Raw genomic sequence first — 6,000 nt, forward strand, 5'->3', positions numbered from 1 at the left:
TATATTGATTGAGTTTCCAGTATCTCTAGCATCTAGGGTCATCATAGACTGGGAAGAGAGGCTGATTATGGAAGGTCTCGGGTTTTGTGTTGGGATTTAAGCTATATTTACCTTTGTCTGGAGCAGAGGCTGCTTTTCTCTGCATGAGCTGTCAGCCAAAACAAAATAGGATTATGTCTGTCAGTGGTCACTGCTGACTCACTTGACAGGCCTGTCTCAAAGGAATTCTAGGCTGCAAGAGATGATATGTATTATACATTTCTTATATGCCTTCACTGAGTACAGCAGTTCAGGGCGACTCAAGAGTTGGTGTATCTCCCTGACCTGAGTTGCAACACCGCTTTTACAGCTGCCACTTGGAGGGAAAAGGCAGCGTAGACGCCAAGGCCAGATGGATTGGCAGAGAGCAAAGCCAAGCCTCTGCCTTTGGGTCCCTGCCATCTTGATCCTTTTTCTCTCTCAGGACTTTTCTTTTTCTTTTCTTTTCTTTTTTTTTTTTTTGACAGCCATTAAGTGTCTTTTTTCCAGGATCAGCTTTTAAAATCCTCCTTTTCTCTTTCTCTATAATTTAGATCATCCTTTTTCCGTTTATCTCACCAGAAAACAATCCATTCAAAAGACTTATGTAATAATAATTAATGTGTGTTTATCTGTGCTGGCCACTGTGCTCAGTGTTTTATATGCTTCATCCCATATAATTTCCATAATTACCTGATTGGGTAGATGTTATTACAATCACCACTGCATGCATGAGAACACTGAGATGCAGAGACATTATATAACTCATGCTACACAACCAGGGAAACAGAGACAGGATTCAAACCCAGGTCAGTACAACCTATCTTCCTAGCATCTAAAATTATTATACAGAGCCTCCTCATCAGGGAGAAACAGTCCCATGTTATTTTCAGAGGCATCTGAATACTTGTATGGTTAGCTGTCTTTATACCGTGAGGTAGATTTATAGCTGATTTGGTCATCAGCTTCGGTTGTTTGCATGAAATCAAGAACAAGCAGGGACTAAAGAGACGTGCAAGGAAGGCAGGTGAGGCTGTCGGATCCCCCACCACCTCACACACATTTACGTCAAGCAGCTTCCTGGTCATCAGTAGCAACATCCTGTCTCCCAGGTGCCTTGGCGAGTCCTAAACGGCTCCATTTCCTCCTCCCACCCCCCTTCTCTGGTGCCAGGGAAGCCCATTGTAAATCAGTACCCTTCCTGAAAATCCTTAACCCTCTACTACCTGTCTGGAGCAGTGTGGGTTTTTTTGTTTTATTTGCTTGTTTTTTTATGCTTTCCTTGCCTTGAAGATCACCGACTTGTCCGACAGCCTTTCAACTGAATCTGTGGTACCAGGTACTATGATGTACTGATAAATGTTTAAAGGTGTACTGAACAATGCCTTCTTGTCCCTTAACTTGGCACTATTCCCTATGAAGCCCAAGAAATGATGGTGATGATGGTGATGATGGTGATGGTGATGGTGATGATGTTGGTGTTGATGGTGATGATGATGATGATGATGATGGTGATGGTGATGGTAATGATGGTGATGGTGATGATGTTGGTGTTGATGGTGATGATGATGATGATGATGATGGTGATGGTGATGGTAATGATGGTGGTGATGGTGGTGATGGTGATGATGGTGATGATGATGATGGTGATGGTGATGGTGATGGTAATGATGGTGGTGGTGGTGGTGATGGTGAGTGGTGATGGTGGTGGTGATGGTGATGATGGTGATGGTGATGATGATGGTGAGTGGTGGTGGTGGTGATGCTGAGTGGTGATGATGGTAGTGGTGGTGGTGATGCTGAGCGGTGATGATGGTGGTGGTGGTGGTGATGGTGAGTGGTGATGGTGATGGTAATGGTGATGGTGATGATGGTGATGATGGTGATGATGGTGATGGTGATGGTGAGTGGTGATGATGGTGATGATGATGATGATGGTGATTGTGGTGGTGGTGGTTGTATACTGATTTATTGAGTACTTACTGTTAAACAAGAACATTCTGAAAGCCCTTATAAAAGGAAGGGTTGATTGTGCCACAAAGGCCAGGTCCTGGGCATGAAGTTTAAACCACCAGCAACGGCACTAGGTGTGAAAGGCAACGTGTCCGCCACCCTGGAGTTGGGCTTTTTTATGCATCAAGTGGGGGGATGAAAGATGGAAGATGCTCTGAAATAATTTACGTTGGCCACAGGTGGGGGTGAGATAAGGTAAAGCGGGGGCAGATCTGGGATAGGTGTAGAGTCTGTAGGAAGAAGAGGTTGCACCTTTGGGTCAGTTGTGGGAAACTTCACGTATAAGTAAGAAATGGTGCTTTCTGGAAAGTGGTGGCCCTGGCTATTCTCTTTTAGAAAATCACAGAAGTGGCCACTTCAGATAATTCAGAGTTCCAACAGACACTCAGGAATGGGAGCAGACTTTTGTCAGCCATCCCTGCAGTTGTTAGGTAACCGATTAACCTCTTCTTGGCCTCCTTCCACCCTCAGCCTGCTTACTTTCATGTAGAACATCTCAAAACTTTCTCCTTGTCATTACTATGTTCCTGACCCTTTATCTCCACGACCTCATTTAATTCCCAGCGTCAACCGTATAAGCTAGCTACTATTATCATACCCATTTTACAGAGGAAAAAGGAAGCTCAGTGAAATGAAGTAATCTGCCTAAGGTTATGCAACTGATAGTTGGAAGAGCTAGGATTTATGTCCATGCAGTGTACAAAATGCTAGGCCAACCCCACAGAGAAGCAGCCACCTAGTCATAAAAAGCGACAGTAGCTCATTTCCCCTCAGTTTGAGTTTGTCCTTTCCAGCTCACACCTGGGCCCACCTCTATCCTGTGGCCTCAGGCAGAGACAAATTGCTCCACAAATCTCCCTGTCAGAGGATTGACCACATTTTTCTTGCCAGTGCCTCTGATCCCAAGTGAAGGGGGATGGCCTATATGTCTCATTATCCCTCACGTTATAAACCTTATGTTGGACAATCCATTTCTCACTGAAAACTGTGATTGACTTTTAACACTTCTGCAGGAAAGCTCTGGTCTTTGGGGAACAAAGTTCCACTGCTAGGGAATGTGATAAAGGCCAAGAAACTAGATGAGCCACAGGCCAGGAAGACTGTGGCTATTCGTCAGAAAGAATTATTTGGTCCTAGAGGGCATCTTAGGGATGAGTGGGAGAGTTTTCTTCCAGACATCCCTGCAGCTCCTTCCCTCACTTTGTTCACATCTTTATTCGAAAACCGCCTTCTCAATGAGGTCTCTCCGAGTCAAATTGCCACCTGCCAATATTCTATATTTTATCCCCTGCTTTGTACTTTTCTCCTTAGGACGTATCAGCTGCTTACATCCTTTGTATCTTACTTATTTGTCTATAATCCGTCTCTTGCACTATGATGTAGGTGCAGGGATAGTAAGACAGGGGTTTCCTTTTTTTGGTTGTTACCATATTCCCAGTACTCAAAGCAGTGCTGAGGACTTTGTAGGTACTCAGTAATTTTTTTTGTTGAATGCACAAATGTATCCATCTTAAATGTGCAATCTGTAAATATTGCATGTAAATATTATATGAGAATAGAAATAGCTGTATTATAGGGTAATTAATGATGGAAAATATCAGGTTGAGTTATACTATAAAATGTTAACCATATATATAGAAATAATTGCATCCATTTTAATGGTATTTGGTGTGTAGCATAAATAGGTATGATTTGGGGACTTAAAAATGCAGAAACAAGTCCTATCTGTTTGGCTCAGTGGTAGAACTTCAGCTCAGTGTGTAGATGTCCCAGGTTCAATTCCCGGTCAGGGCACACAGGAGAAGTAACCATCTGCTTCTCCACCCCTTTCTTCTCCCACTTCCCTCTCTCTTTCTCTTCCCCTCCTGCAGCCATGGCTCAATTGATTCAAGCACATTGGCTCTGGGCACCGAGGATGGCTTCATGGAGCCTAAGGTGCTAATAATAGCTTGGTTGCAAGCATTGGCCCCAGACAGGGGTTACAGAGAAGATCCCGGTCAGGGTGCATGCAGGGGTCTATCTCTCTATCTCCCCTCCTCTCACTTGGAAAAAGAAGAAAAATAAATGAATAAATAAAAATAAATTTTAAAAATACATAAACATTTTTTTCCATTACAGTGAATGAAAGATACAGTTTTTACTTAGAAAAGAATCGCTCTATGAGGGATTTTTTAAGACTCTTTGTCAGGAAGGGGCAGGGGTACACTATAGTGAAAAATTAGAACCACTGAAATTAACTGTGGTATATAATATTGTGGAATATTATGCAACAGTTTAAAAGAATAAAAAGAATATGTCACTTTGGATTGCTATAACAAATATACCATAGAGTATATTAAACAAGAAACATTTATATCTTCAGATCTGGAGGTTGGGAAGTCCAAGGTCAAGGCGCCAGCAGGTCCAATATCTGCCCAGAGCCCACTTCCCAATCTGCAGGTGGCTGTCTTCTTGTTGCAGTTTCACATGATGGAGAGCAGAGAGAGAGAAAGCAAGCTCTCTTGTGTCTCATTTATGAAGGTTCCACGCTTAGGACCTAATGACTTCCCAAAGGCCCTGCTGCAAAATACCACCCCATTGAGGTTTAGGTTTCAGCATTGGAATTAGAGGGGGACACAAACATCCAGTCCACAGCTAGATGAAATAGATCTCTGTACTAACAGAGCCCGAGGTGTATCATTGATAGTAAATAGAAAACTATAGTATGGCACTTGTAGTATATTTATCTAAAATAACACATGCACACACACGCATGCATACCCCCCCTACACACAATTGAATAAGATCTGAAAAACTACACACAAAACTATTAGCAATGCTTGTGAACAGGGGTAGAAGGGGTTGCTATAGGGTTGGAGAGAATGTCAGAATTTGACACAGTTATCAAAGGCACTCCAGTGGTATTTGCAATATTTAGATATTTTTATAATGAAAATGTATTAACAGATGGCTCTTGTAACAAAAATTTTTAAAGTCAAAACAAGAAGCAAAAGAAAATTGCTTCTGATCAGGGAGAAAGGAAGATAGGGCCCTGCCCAGAGATTTAAAGTGAAAATACACAGATTATTTTTCAATAGAGCCGGAAGTTTGAATGAGAACATCAAAGCGATTTGGGTTTCTTTGTCATCAACATTCCTATAAGGTTCTAAGACAATATTGCTGACTACAAATCTCTCCTTGCTTTCCTCAGAAAAGCCCAAATCAAGTATTTCAAATGCATAATTTGTAAAGACTGTTGCCATGATGTAAACAGGAAAATGTGTCGTTTCCATCTCATTGGAAGAGGACTCCAGCTCCCTTAGCCAGAGCGTCTCTCTAATCTTCCTACGAAACTTGAACAGCTCTGGGATATGTAATGACCACAGAAGCAATTTCAGAAACTTCTAGAGGGAAACACCACACAAATGAATAAGTCTGTGGTTCAGAGTTATTAGCTTGGTGCATTTCATATTTGCAAGAGACAGTTTACAATCTGCTCATCTTGACAAATGTAGCACATGGGGATTTTAACACCTGCATTTGCCATTTCTGTCGCTCCCTCTCTCCAAATTTATGGCAAAATCGTCGACACGAAAAATGTGTCGGGGTTGAACGAGCTGAAGTCTCTGCTTTACTCCTACAGCTTCATTTCACTCAAAGGAGGAGAGTAATAAATGGAAAGAAAAAAAGAAAAAAAAGTCTCAGCAGATAATGAATCCAAGCTCTAATAACCTTCCCGAACTACAGAATGGATTAGTCATTTACTTGGCATTGCCCAAAGCATTTGGTGCCTGTAGTGAGGTGTGAAAACATTTTGGCCCTTTGAGGCCACAACTGTGCATTTTAAACATTTCCCCAATGATTTGTGAAGTGTCAGAAATACCTTTCCCTGGACAGGTAAAAATCATCTATCCGTGGTAATGGAAAACTTGTTTCTAATCTGCCCCAAATACTGCCTTGATGGTGGTGTGACTGATTATCAAAGAGGCT

Source organism: Saccopteryx leptura, chromosome 5, assembly GCF_036850995.1.
Source record: "Saccopteryx leptura isolate mSacLep1 chromosome 5, mSacLep1_pri_phased_curated, whole genome shotgun sequence".
Taxonomy (NCBI): domain Eukaryota; kingdom Metazoa; phylum Chordata; class Mammalia; order Chiroptera; family Emballonuridae; genus Saccopteryx; species Saccopteryx leptura.